Below are 14918 nucleotides of genomic sequence, written 5' to 3'. Positions count from 1 at the left end.
TCTGTTTCTCTGCACCAGATAAGGCAAGCAGTGATGTCCTATGATCTTACCCCTGAGCTTGTCCTCAGTAGAAAGAGAAGTGCCACAGCCTCATGTGAGATGGCACCTCTACCACCTCAACTAATAGGGGCAGAGTTACATGGTAGTTATGACTAACCCAGGGTTAGTAAAAGAATTAAATGAGATGAAGTATTCCTTTGGTTGGAATTACATTCATGATCAGACCAGTATCAGTCTACACACAGTTTACTCTTGTGTGTAAAAGGGGAATCCAGAGTTGGGAAGTCCAGGGCTTTGTATGGTGGCTCCGTATCATACCCTGTCAGTTCACTGAAAAATACCAGTTAAAGAAAACAGAGCTAGTGCTAAAGAGGGAAGACCTAGGAATTAAAGCTAGGAAGAATTTAAAAATAGCCTTAAATTAAAAGAGCAGAGTCAAGCACACTGATTCACGCCTGTAATCCTAGCACTTTGGGAGGCTGAGGCAGGCGGATCACTTTTGAGGTCAGGAGTTCGGGACCAGACTGGCCAACATGGTGAAACCCCATCTCTATTAAAAATACAAAAATTAGCCAGGTGTGATGGTGAGCTCCTGTAATCGCAGCTACTCTGGAAGCTGAGGCAGGAGAATCACTTGAGCCCTGGGAGGCAGAGGTTGCAGTGAGCCGAGATCATGCCATTGCACTCGAGCCTGGGCCACAGTGCAACACTCTGTCTCTAAATAAATAAATAAATAAATAAACAAATAAATAAATAAAATAAAAAGGGCGGAAACCAGAAATTTGAAAGATAAAATCCTAAACTAAGAGGATTAACATCTACTTGGAGAAGAACAGATTTGAAGTTCAGCAAAGTAACAGAGATATGATAAAGCCATGAAAAAGGTAACTATTAGCCATCAACACCTACCAAAAGACTATAAATTTTGGATTAAGACCCCTCCATCCCACACATACACACATTCTCTCTTCTTGGCTATGCTTAAACAAGATGCACAAAGGCGTGAAATGATAATGGGAATCTAAATTATGACATGTATAAAAAAATTATAAAGTATAATAAACTTTAAAATCTGACAGCTTCAATCAAAAGAATATACTACCCAATTTAAGGCAAAGTTTGTTTTTTTTTTTTTGAGACGGAGTCTCGCTCTGTCGCCCAGGCTGGAGTGCAGTGGCCAGATCTCAGCTCACTGCAAGCTCCGCCTCCTGGGTCTACGCCATTCTCCTGCCTCAGCCTCCAGAGTAGCTGGGACTACAGGCGCCCGCCACCTCGCCCGGCTAGTTTTTTGTATTTTTTTGGTAGAGACGGAGTTTCACCGTGTTAGCCAGGCTGGTCTCGATCTCCTGACCTCGTGATCCACCCGTCTCGGCCTCCCAAAGTGCTGGGATTACAGGCTTGAGCCACTGCGCCCGGCCAAGGCAAAGTTAATGGAAGCACTGAAAGTTCAAATAAAGTGTTCCCATGAAAATGAGTGTGGAAAAATACTTGATTTAATTTGACTCAATAATTTATGCAACACAGTATACTGGGGGGAAAAATGAGAAAATCAAGAGTTCTAGATAGCAACATAACCTTGGTGAAGTCATACCTTATATGGGCATCATTTATGTCATTTGTAAAATGAGAGGATTGGGCTCTATGATCTCTTAAGTTTATTTACTATGATCTCTAAGGATATATGAATTTATAGAAATAAATATTTGAATATAGAAGTACAGCTAAGAAAATAAACATTAACTTCAGTGGTACACGCTACAAATCTGCCTGATGAATTGTAAACAACAATGAGAAGACTATTTTATAGACTTAAAGGTATTTGGAAGATAAAATTTAATGAGATGTCAGGAAGAATCCCAAAGAAGGAATGGCCTCCTCTAGCTATGGAGGAAAAATAAATTCTTTGGCTAATTGGTTTTATTGAGCCACATTAAAAAAGATCATTTCACCTTAAATTACATAACACTAAGACCTACATCCTCAGAAAGCCAAGCACTTAGCGTAACAGAGAATAGTATCATTGCATTTGTGATTGCAAACTGCTAAAAGTCACAAGTTACAGTGTAACCTTAATTTACTCTTTCAATTACTAATCTCTGTACAAACTCCCCATTTTTGGCAGAATAGTCATCCACTGTCACATATACTCTCCTTTACTAATGATTTTGCTTTTACTCTTTGTCTCTCCCAGAATGCCACTACCATTCAGTAGACATTTATTACACAGGTTTTCATACTGTCCACAATTTACAAATAATACAAATGTATTACTCTCATTCAAGCTAACTTGAAAGCTCCTGACAATGAGAAGCATAAGAAGCATGTCTGCTTTCAACCATCCACCTTGCCTCAACAGAATACACTCTGAACAAATGTTTGTTAAGAAAAAGCATTCACAAATCATCAATTTTAAAGTCTGAGAGTTCTAAGAAATTAATTTCACATCCACATTCTAACTCATTTTTATGTAATTTTTTCTGTATTAAGAAAAACAAATTTAAAATATGTTTTAAAACCAAAAAAAAGAAAACTTTCATAAGTATGAATCATCTTTACCAATTTACTTTCATTTCTCTTGTTTTAATTCTTCCTTCCATTGGAAATCTGTAAATAAACCACATGGCAAAACATGTATTATTATTTATTTTAATTAAATAAAACCTCTTAAAATTATTTAAAACATATGCAATTTCTGTACCTGATAGTTATCCGATGGGGATCTTTGTTCAAAGTATTCAGTGTTTTCTTTTCATTTATCCTTAACTGTATATCTAGAAATTCCTTGCAGCCGGCTATCAGTGTAACCTATAACATTTCAGCAGTTGTCCATTTAATGAAGTCTATTTTTTGTTTATATCCTCTCATCCTTTCTCCACATTTATTTATTTTTCATACTGCCTTAAACCATCACAGTTTTATCAATTAACATAACAGAGTTAAAAACCTGCTTTATACATTTTGCTTCTTTAAGGATTCATTCATTCACTAACAAATGCTTACAAACTCCTATTATATACCAGACACTGCATTAGACACCAGGACTATACCAGTAAGACTTTAAAGATTAACAAGATAGAATTTAAAATATCTAGCCCAGTGCCTATCACATAGTAATAAATAAGTCCTCAATAAACATTGATTTTGTTACTACTGAGAGACAGAACTAGCTGGAATTTCCTAGGCTGACTAAGAACCCCTAAGCCTAGCTGGAAAGGTGACCGCATCCACCTTTAAACATGGGGCTTGCAACTCAGCCCACACCCAACCAATCAGAGAGCTCACTAAAATGCTCATTAGGCAAAACAGGAGGTAAAGAAATAGCCAATCATCTATTGCCTGAGAGCACAGTGGGAGGGACAAGGATCAGGAAAGAAATCCAAGCATTCCAGCTAGCTATGGCAACCCACTTTGGGTCCCCTCCCCTTATATGGGAGCCCTGTCTTCATTCTATTTTACTCTATTAAATCTTGCAACTGCACTCTTCTGGTCCGTGTTTTGTTACTTCTGGAGCTCTAGCTGAGCTTTGCTCGCCATCCACCACTGCTGTTTGCTGCTGTGGCAGACCCACAGCTGACTTCCATCCCTCCAGATCCAGCAGGGTGTCGACTGTGCTCTTGATCCAGCAAGGCGCCCACTGCCACTCCCAACTGGGCTAAAGGCTTGCCGTTGTTCCTGCATGGCTAAGTGCCTGGGTTCGTCCTAATCGAGCTGAACACTAGTCACTGGGTTGAATGGTTCTCTTCCGGGAACACGGCTTCTAATAGACCTATAACACTCATTGCATGGCCCAAGATTCCGTTCCTTGGAATCTGTGAGGCCAAGAACCCCAGGTCAGAGAACATGAGGCTTGCCACCATCCTGGAAGTTGCCTGCCACCATTTTGGAAGCAGCCCACTACCATCTTGGGAGCTCTGGGAGCAAGGACCCCCGCCAGTAACACTACTACTACTACTATTCTGTTCTATAGTTTGCAAATCATTATCTCAACTGAGGATAATTTAGTCATAGAAAGAATGTTTTAGATACTAGGAAATTTGGATTCTAGAGCCTACTTCTGCCGGATGACAAACAAAGCAGTCTCTGTGCTTTGGTTTCCCACATATCTAAAATGGAACTAACACTTGTTTTAATTTTCTTACACACTTGCTAAACTCCAGATCAGATGAGTTAATGTTAATAGTGGGTGTTTTTGACTCTTTGATTTCTCCTTAGTTAAGAATAATGTTTACACAAAAATACAAACCTTCTATCTTTCATCAATTGTTGTTTATGTGACTCCTCAATCATAACTGGAAATCTACTGTGTAATTTTTACTATAATAATCTTACCACAGTAATCAAATTAGATATTTTAATAAAAATGAATGGCTTAAATTTGAGAGTAAATATTTTCTTTTATAAATATTGTTTCACATTCATGTCCTAAGTAAAGGGAGAAAGGACCAATGCAATTAGTATGTACCAATGACATGCCTATGGTTCTGTTCACTGCTGCAGCTGCAAAGTTACCCCATTGTGGACATTTTAGCATAACCTGTTATTATTCTCATTTTCTCTACAGTCAGTTCTTTTATCTGGGTCATCACCAATACTATTCTATTTCCATTGTTCTCAATATTCTGACCCAAAAGATTTAGGGAAGGGTTGCAAGTACGTGGCACACATGCTGCATGCAACTCACTGTCCTTCGCTCATGGCAGACTTTCCTAATATATCACACCACATCATCTTGGAATCTTTCTTACATATTATTACATTCTGTAGCCACTATCAAGGTAATTAGCATTATCACCTAAGTTGTAAAGCAGTTGCCATACCTACTTTAGTTTTGTATATAAATTTTCTTAGCCTAAGAGTTAAAATAGAAAATATAATATATTCTAAGAATTATTCCATATCTCATGATCAGAATTATACCAGAGGAAACATAAGCATTCTTAGAAATGCTTTCTTTTCTGCTCATTCATTCCCAAATTATATGAGATACACAAATTAGTTGTTTCTCAAATATTATTTTATACTCTATCATTATATATTTATTTTCTAGTGAAAATTAATTTACCAGATCTGATAAGGTTTCTTTTCCACTGATTGTATAAAATTTCTTCACCGTCTCAAATGTAATATAATACCAAGCCATCAATCTTCCTGCTTCTGTAAGAAAAGATGGAAAAATGAACGTTCCCCTCGTCAGCTGAAACAACTTCTTTTTTTGTTTAACAAACATTTCCTGAAGGGAGGAGAAGCAAGATGGCAGAACAGAAGCCTAGACCATTGGTCCCTGCTATGGGAACACCACATTTTAACAACAATATGCACACACAAAAGCACTGTCACAAGAATCAAAAATCAGGTATCAGCTTGGTCATGGTTGGGTAGAGCAACAAGGAGGCTCTTGGGGTCTCCAAGTCCAGGCCTAGGCTCTTAGCATTTCTGGACCTGCCCTGGGCCAGAGGGGCGCCTACTGCCTTGAAGGATGAGCCCCAGGCCTGGCAGCATTCACTATAAGCTGACAGAAGAGCCCTTGGGCTTTAAGTGAACATCAGTGATGACTTGGCACAACTCCCTGAGCACCAGCAAAGGTGGTGACCACAGGCAGAGACTTCTGCCTGTGGAAAGGGGAGGAAAGAGTGAGAAGGAATGTGTGTTTTGGTTTGAGTGCTAGCTTAGCCACAATAGAATAGAACACTATGTAAATTGCTAAGGTTTTTGACTCCACAATCCCTGGCTCCCAGACAGTATCTCTGGACACACCTAGGACCTGGGGGAACTCAACATCCCAAAGGGAAAGGCCTTGGGCTAGGCCCAGTGCTGTGCTGGCTTCAGGTCTGACCCAGCACAGTCCCAGTGGTGGTACCCACAGAGTGCTTACATCAGCATAGCCCCAACTGCAAGTGGCTCAGCACAGAGACAGAATCAGTATTTTTGGGAGAAAGTAAGGGAAAAAAACAAGAGTCTTTGCTAGCCCAGAGAATTCTTCTCGGTCTTATCCATGACCACCGAGGTGGTAGGTCTACGAATCTGCATAAACCACAGTATAATTGGGTCTATGGACAAAGTTCCTGTGAATACCTGGAAAGTCTTCTCAAGAAGGAGAGGCAAAAACAAGCCCAGACTGTGAAGACTAGAATAAATACCTAGCTTCTGAATGCTCAGACACCAACGAACACCTCCAGGAAAACATGACCTCACCAAAATGAACTAAATAAGGCAGGAGGAATCAATCCTAGAAAAAGAGAGATATATGACCTTTCAGACAGAGAATTCAAAATAGCTGTTTTGAAGAAACTCAAAGAGATTCAAGAAAACACAGAGGAAGGATTCAGAATTCTATCAGATAAATTTAACAAAAAGATTGAAATAATCAAAAAGAATTAAACAGAAATCCTAGAGTTGAAAAATGCAATGACATGCTGAAGAATGCGTCAGAGTATCTTAAAAGCAACATTGATCAAGCAGAAGAAAGAATAAGTGAGCTTGAAGACAGGCTATTTGGAAATACATAGTCAGAGGAGACAAAAGAAAAAATAATTTTAAAAAAATGAAGCACACCTACAAGATATAGAAAATAGCCTCAAAAGGGCAAATCTAAGAGTTATTGGCCTTAAAGAAGAGGTATAGAAAGAGATGGGGGTAGAAAGTTTATTCAAAGGCATAGTATCAGAGAACATCCCAAACACAGAGAAAGATATCAACATTCAAATAAAAGAATGTTATAGAATATCAAGCAGATTTAACCCAAAGAAGGTTACCTCATGGTATTTAATAATCAAACTCCCAAAGGTCAAGGATAAAGAAAGGATCCTAAGAGCAGGAAGAAATAAATAACACACAATGGAGCTCCAATGTGTCTGGCAGCAGACTTTTCAGTGGAAACCTTACAGGCCATGAGAGAGTGGCATGACATATTTAAAGTGCTAAAGAAAAAAAAAAACCCTTTTACTCTAGAATAGTATGTCTGGTGAAAATATCCTTTAATGGTGAAGGTGAAATAAAGACCTTCCGAGACAAACAAAAGCTGAGGGATTTCATCAACACCAGACCTGTCCTCTAAGAAATGTTAAAGGAAGTTCTTCAATCTGAAAGAAAAGGATGTTAATGAGCAAGAAAAAAATCATTTGAAAGTACAAAACTCACTGGTTATAGTAAGCACACAGAAAAACAGAATATTATAACACTGTAATTGTGGTGTGTAAACTTGTCTTGACTTAAATAGACTAAATAATGAAGCAATCAAAAATAATAGCTACAACAGCTTTCCAAGACATAGAATAATAAGATGTAAAGGGAAACAAGAAAAAGGTAAAAAGCATGGGGTAGAAGTTAAAGTGTAGAGTGTTTATTATTTTTCTTTTTACATTTTTGTTTGCTTGTTTAGGCAATCAGTGTTAGGCTATCATCAATGTGAAATAATGGTTTATAAGACAGGATTTGCAAACCCCATGGTAACCTCAAATTGAAAAACATAAAATGCACATGTACCCTAGAACTCAAAGTATAATAATTAAAAAAAAAAGAAAAGAAAAAAAAACATTCTTTAATAAAATAGTGTATTATAAAAAAAAAGAAAAAAGAAAAACATAAAACAGACAGACGAACAATAAAAAGCAAGAAATTAAAGCATGCCACCAGAGAAAATCACCTTCACTGAACGTAAGACAGGAAAGACAGAAAGAAGGAAGAGAAGACCGTAAAACAACCAGAAAACAAGTAACAAAATGTCAGGAGTAAGTTCCTACTTATCAATAACAACATTGAATGTAAATGGACTAAACTCTCCAATAAAAATACACAGACTGAGGCTGGGCAGAATGGGTCACGCCTGTAATCCCAAGAAATTTGCAAGGCCAAGGCAGGAGGATTTCCTGAACTCAGCACTTTGAGACAAGTGTGAGCAACATGGCAAAACCCCATCTCTACCAAAACTACAAAAAAATTAATCAGGAATGTTGGCACATGCCTGTGATCCCAGTTACTTCGGGGGCTGAGGTAGGAGGGTTGCTTGAGCTTGGGAGGTGGAAGTTGTAGTGAGGAGCACCCAGATATATAAAGCAAATATTATTAGAGATAAAGAGAGAGATAGGCCCCAATATGATGATAGCTGGAGACTTCAACACCCCACTTTCAGCACTGAACAGATCATCCACACAGAAAATCGACAAAGAAACATCAAATTTAATCTGCACTATAGACCAAATGGACCTAATAGGTATTTACAAAACACTTCATCCAACAGCTACAGAATACACATCTTTCTCATCAGCACATGGGCCATTCAAGGAGAGACCATATGTTAGGTCACAAAACAGATCTTAAAACAGTTTTAAAAACTGAAATAATATCAAGCATCTTCTGGAATAAAACTAGAAATAAATAGCAAAAATAAATCTGGAAACTATACAAATACATAGAAATTAAACAACATGCTCCTAAATGAGCAGTAGGTCAATGAAGAAATTCAGATGAAAATTGAAAAATTTCTTGAAACAAATAATAATGGAAACACAACATACCAAAGCCAATAGGATACAGCAAAAGTAGTATGAAGAGGAAAGTTTCTTGCTACAAGTGCCTACATCAAAAAAGAAGAAAAATGTCAAATAAAAAACTTAATGATGCATCTTAAAGAACCAGAAAAGCAAGTTCTAATCAAACACAAAATTAGCAGAAGAAAAGAAATCATAAATATCAGAGCAGAAATAAAATTGAAATGAAGGAAACAATACAAAAGACCAATGAAACAAGAGTATTGGTTTTCAGAAAAGTTTAACAACATTGACAAACCTTCAGCTAGACTAAGAAGAAAAAGAAAAGATCCAAATAAATAAAATCAGAGATGAAAAAGGAGGCATTACAACTGATATCATACAAATTCAAAGGATCATTAGTGGCTACTAGGAGCCACTAAGTTGGAAAAGCCAATAAATTGGAAAATCTAGAAGAAATGAGCAAATTCCTAGACACATACAACCTACTAAGATTGAACCATGAAGAAACCCAAAAGCTGAACAGAAAAATAATAAGTAATGACACTGAAGCCATGATAAAGTCTCCCTATAAAGAGAAGCCTGGGACTCAATGGCTTCACTGCTGAATTCTACCAAACAATTAAAGAAGAACTAACACAAATCCTACTCAAACTGTTTCAAAAAATAGAGGAGGAGGGAATACTTCCAAACTTACTCTACGAGGACGTTATTACCCTGATACCACAACCAGACAAAGACATATCAAAAAAGGGAAACTAGAGGCCAATATCTTTGATGAATATTGATGCAAAAACCCTCAACAAAATACTAGCAAACCAAATTCAACAACACACTGAAAAGATTATTCAACATGATTAAGTGGGGTTTATCCCAGGGATGCAAGGATAGTTCAACATATGCAAATCAACCAATGTGATACATCATATCAAGACAATAAAGAACAAAAATCACTATTGATGCTGAAAAAGCATTTGATAAAATTCAACATCCATTCATGATAAATATCCTCAAAAAAACTGGGTATAGAAGGAATAATAAAACCATCTATCATGATCTAGTATCATACTGAATGGGGACAAATGGAAAAGCTTTCCTCTAAGATATGGAATATGACAAGGATGCCCACTTTCACCACTGTTATTCACCATAGTATTGGAAGTCCTAGCTGTAGCAATCAGATAGGAGAAATAAATAAAGGACATTCAACTTGGAAAGGAAGAAGTCAAATTATCCTTGTTTGCAGATGAAATAATCTTATATTTGGAAAAACATAAAGAATCCACAAGAAAACTGTCAGAAATAATAAACAAATTCAGTAACGTTGCAGGATACAACATCGACATACAAAAATCAGTAGCATTCCTATATGCCAACAGTGAAAACGCTGAAAAAGAAATAAAAAAGTAATCCCATTTATAATAGCCACAACTAAAATTAAATATCTAGAAATTAATGAAAGAAGTGAAAGATCTTTGTAATTAAAACTATAAAACACTGTTTGATTGCAGTGGCTCACGCCTGTAATCCCAGCACTTTGGAAGACAAAGGCAGGCAGATCACTTGAAGTCAGGAGTTTGAGACTAGCCTGGCCAACATGGCGAAACCCCATCTCTATTAAAAATACAAAAATTAGCTGGACGTGATGGCAGGCGCCTATAATCCCACCTACTCAGGAGGCTGAGGCAGGAGAATTGCTTGAACATGAGAGGCGGAGGTTGCAATGAGCCGAGATCACACCACTGCACTCTAGCCTGGGCGACAGAGGGAGACTCCATCTCAAAAACAAACAAACAAGAAAACACAAAAACTATAAAACACTGATGAAAGAAACTGAAGAGGACACCAAAAAATGAAAAAATATTCCATGTTCATGGATTGGAAAAATCAATATTGTTAAAATTTCCATACTACACAGAGCAATCCAGAGATTCGGTGCAATCCCTATCAAAATACCAATGACATTCTTCACAGAAAGAGAAAAAAAAATCCTGAAATTTATATGGAACTACAAAAGATCCAGAATAGCCAAAGCTAGTCTAAGCAAAAAGAACAAAACTGGAGGAATCACAACACCTGATTTCAAACTATACTACAGAGCTATAGTAACCAAAACAGCATGGTACTGGCATAAAAACAGACACATTGATCAACGAAACAGAATAAAGAACCCAGAAAGACATCCATACACATCCAGTGAACTCATTTTTGACAAAGGTGCCAAGTACATACATTAGGGAAGACAGTCTCTTCAATAAAAGGTGCTGGGAAAAACTGGATATCCACATGCAGAAAAAATGAAACTAGACCCCCTATCTCTTGACATATATAAAAATCAAATCAAAATGGAGTAAAAAATACTTAAATCTAACAACTCAAACTACAAAACTACTACAAGAAAATATTAGGGAAACTCTCCAGGCCATTGGTCTGGGCAAAAATTTATTGAGTAATACCCCACAAGCACAGGCAACCAAAAATGGACAAATGGGAACATATCAAGTTAAAAATCTTCTACACAGCAAAGGAAACAATCAACAAAGTGAAGAGAAAACCCACAGAATGGGAGAAAATATTTGCAAACTACCCATCTGACAAAAGATTAATAACCAGAATATATAAGGAGTTCAAACAACTCTATAGGAAAAAAATCTAATAATCCAGTTGAAAAATGGGCAAAAGATTTGAATCAACATTTCTCAAAAGAAGACATACAAACAATAAACAGGCATATGAAAAGGTGCTCAACATCACTGATCATCAGAGAAATGCAAATCAAAAGTACAATGAGATATCATCTCACCCCAGTTACAATGGCTTTTATCCAAATAACAGGCAATAATAAATGCTGGTGAAGACGTGAAGAAAAGGGAACCCTTATACACTATTGGTGGGAATGTAAATTAGTACAACCACAATGGATAAAATATATTGGAGGTTCCTCAAAAAACTAAAAAAAGAGCTACTATATGATCCAGCAATCCCACTGCTGAGTATACGCCCAAAAGAAAGGAAATCATTATATCAAAGAGGTATCTACACTCTCAGTGTTTATTGCAGCACTGTTCACAATAGCCAAGATTTGGAAGCAACTTAGTGTCCATCAACAGATGAATGGATAAAGAAAATGTGGTACATACACACAATGGAGTATTAGCCACAGAAAGAATGAGATCCTATCATTTGCAACAACATGGATGGAAGCCCAGGTCATTATGCTAAGTGAAATAAGCCAGGCACAGAAAGACCAACATGGCATGTTCTTACTTATTTGTGGAATCTGAAAATCAAAATAATTGAACTCATGGACATAGAGAGTAGAAAGATGGTTACCAGAGGCTGGGAAGGGTAGTGGGAGGGTGGAGAGGAGGTTGGTGGGGATGGTTAATGGGTACAAAGAAGGAAAAAAAAACCCCAAAAAAACAGAAACAATGAATAAGACCTAGTATTTGATAGCATAATAGGGTGACTATAGTCAATAATAATTTGACTGTACATTTTAATATAACTTAAAGAGTATAATTTGATTGCCTGTAACACAAAGGATAAATGCTTGAGGGGATGGATTTTCCATGATATGATTATACACATTGCATACCTGTACTAAAATATCTCATGAACTCTATAAATATACACTTACTATTTACCCACGAAAATTTAAAAATAATTTAAAATATTTTCTTAACATGCACTTTGTGCCTGTAATGCCACCAGGCACAAAAGACACACCAAAAAATGTAGAAGACACAATCTCTAGAACTTACAGGTTGGTTGGAAGATAACCACATGCCAAGTACCTAGAGGACAAAAAATCGGCTAATGTTAGTATTTACATATAAACCTGAGTATGGAGGAAATCAAATCTAAGAGGAATGGTCAGTGTAGAATGGCCTACTACAAATAATGGGTCTTCAGAAGGGTTTTTTAAGTGACTAATATGCTTTGGTAGAGAGGAAATAATGCCATTATGACCTTGGGGAAAATACTGTTTATCCAAAGAGTAAAGTTAGAAAGACTATCTTTAGAATACTATAATGATGGCTGGAAAAACATATAGCTTGATAGTGATTATGAGTCCTGATCAAACAGAGTTGATTAGAATCCCTGCTCCTCCTCTTATAAGGTAGGCAAGTGATCATGTACAAGTTACGTGACCAGTTTCTTAATGTAATGGGGGAATAATAAAACTACCCACCACAGAAGTTTGTTGTGGAGAAGATTAGGTGCAATTAAAAATAGGTATATAGTACTTAGCATGGTGCCTAATATTTTATAAGTGTTACCTAATTTTATTATTAAAACATGACTAATGATAGACTAGAGAGGCCCTGAAAGAGCCCTCAAATGATATAAAAGAGGTTATATTTTGGATTTGATTTGTAAAATAACAGGTGATCACTTAAAATTCTTGAGAAATTATTTTAATTAAATTGGATTCTGAAAATAAGTTATTTCAGAAAAAGAACAGCAGATTGGTTGTGGGTAGGAGTATGGGAGAAGTGGGGGTAAGTAACTGATGAAATGGAATTCACTTAAGAGGTTACTGGATTTGGCCGGGCGCGTTGGCTCACACCTGTAATCTGAGCACTTTGGGAGGCCGAGGTGGGTGGATCATGAGGTCAGGAGTTCGAGATTAGCCTGGTCAAGACGATGAAACCCTGACTCTACTAAAAAATACAAAAATTAGCTGGGTTGCAGTGGCAGGCACCTGTAATCTCAGCTACTCAGGAGGCTGAGGCAGGAGAATCGCTTGAACCCAGAAAGTGCAGGTTGCAGTGAGCCAAGATTGTGCCGCTGCACTCTAGCCTGGGTTGACAGAGCAATAGACTCCCTTATCTCAAAAAACAAAACAAAACAACAAACAAACAAAAAAAGAAACAGGTTACTGGATTCAATTACAAGTTGTCTAAAAAAAACATTCCAAAGAATTTCAAGCCTTATGAACACACAGAAAACAGCTGGGGGAAGAAGAAAGTAGCATACTTTGCTTCTCGAAGGAAAGGGCTAACATTTATTGTATGTGCTAAATGTTTTGCTAAGAAGAAAAGATTTTTGGCATTCCAACAGAGTTACAAGCATCAAGGACATGGTACAATAGATAAAACTAACAATAAGGAATAGAGAAGTAGCCAGGCTCTCAATTAGCAGACTGGTGAATTATGTTTCAGCTAACATGAGAATAATGGATTAGTTCATAAAAGGGAGCTTCTGAGAGCAGTGTGTGAGATATCAAGATTATGATTACCAAGGGAACTAGTTAACCATTGAGTATATTTAAAGATGGTCCTCTTACCCTAGATATTTATAAGTTAATATAAGGTCTCTTCTGGCTAGAGAAAATGAAAGGTTTTAAGAAAAGACTTAATACTTGTTGGCTTATTAGTAGAGATGAAGCTTTCCTAGGTAAGACAGAAAAACATAACCTAGAAAGGAAAGCATAAGGAAAATGAGTCAAAGCAGAGGGAATGAAAAGAAATTTTTAAAGATTTGCAAGTAAAGGGAGGAAATAAAGAAACAACTTGCTATCAATATAGCTACTGAATGATTAATATTCTCATAGGAAATTCAGGATAATTCAAAGTAAAGGTCACAAAATAGAGTGGGGGGAGCATGGGGGTCATGAGAATGTACCCTTCAGACCTCCTACTGCAAGAAGTGTCAGTGACTGATGGCCCCAGTTGCTCTGCTCTGAATTCATCATCATGTTTTACACCGAGATCATACTTTCATGATGATGCCCCCAACGAATGACTGAGCATGGCAGGGATGCTAAGGTTAGATCTATGAGAGTTCCTATCAACTTTGCCAAATGTTCTTTGGATTGCATTGCAGGCTAAGACCCCTCTCTCCCTCCCTCTCCCGTCCCTTTCTCTTTCCTCTCCTTGCAATTAAGATCCTCCAAGGGCTTTCTCTCTCCCATCCTCCTTGGAGGCTAAAAACCCGCCTCCCTCCTGCCCTCCCCTCCTCCCTCCCTTCTTGCAAGCTAAGATCCCTGCCTCCCTCCCCTCCTTGCAGGCTAAGATCTATCTCCCTCTCCCTCCCTCCCATTTCCTTCTCCCTTCCTTCCAGAGTTACTCTGGATTCAATTATAAGTTGTCTAAAACATCCCTTCCTCCATCCCATCCTTCCTTCCTCCCATACTTTCTCCCTCTCTGCCCACCATGTTTTCCCTCCCTCCCCTCACATTCTTTTCCTAATCTCCTTCCCTTTCTCCTCCTTACCTCCATCCTTCCTTTCCTACTTCCCTCTATTCCCTTCCTTTCTTCTTTCCCTCTATCCCTATCCTTCAAAGAGTAAGATCTGCATCCCCAGTTTAATGACTCTTGCAGACTCTTGCAGTTACCACCTATCTTTAGAAGGTTAATCTTTCTTAAAATCAGGAGTAGAAATCAACAACAGAAGGCGGGGGAAGGTTGCAGATTAAAAGGAATG

General features: G+C 37.5%; 1 long non-coding RNA gene across 1 annotated transcript; it reads right to left on the bottom strand.

Annotated features, from left to right (window-relative positions):
* Positions 1–1218: 1218 nt before the first annotated feature.
* Positions 1219–7483, bottom strand: LOC126947429 (uncharacterized). The gene is made up of 3 exons (XR_007723070.1): positions 5063–7483; positions 2699–2805; positions 1219–2604 (listed from the first exon to the last, which is right to left on the bottom strand). It is a non-coding gene; the product is annotated as an uncharacterized LOC126947429 (long non-coding RNA).
* Positions 7484–14918: the final 7435 nt, after the last annotated feature.

The sequence above is a fragment of the Macaca thibetana genome, unplaced genomic scaffold, assembly GCF_024542745.1.
Source record: "Macaca thibetana thibetana isolate TM-01 unplaced genomic scaffold, ASM2454274v1 unplaced_scaffolds299, whole genome shotgun sequence".
Taxonomy (NCBI): Eukaryota; Metazoa; Chordata; class Mammalia; order Primates; family Cercopithecidae; genus Macaca; species Macaca thibetana.
Note: the sequence above shows the minus strand (reverse complement) of the source record. Positions and strands in the feature narration are given on the sequence as shown.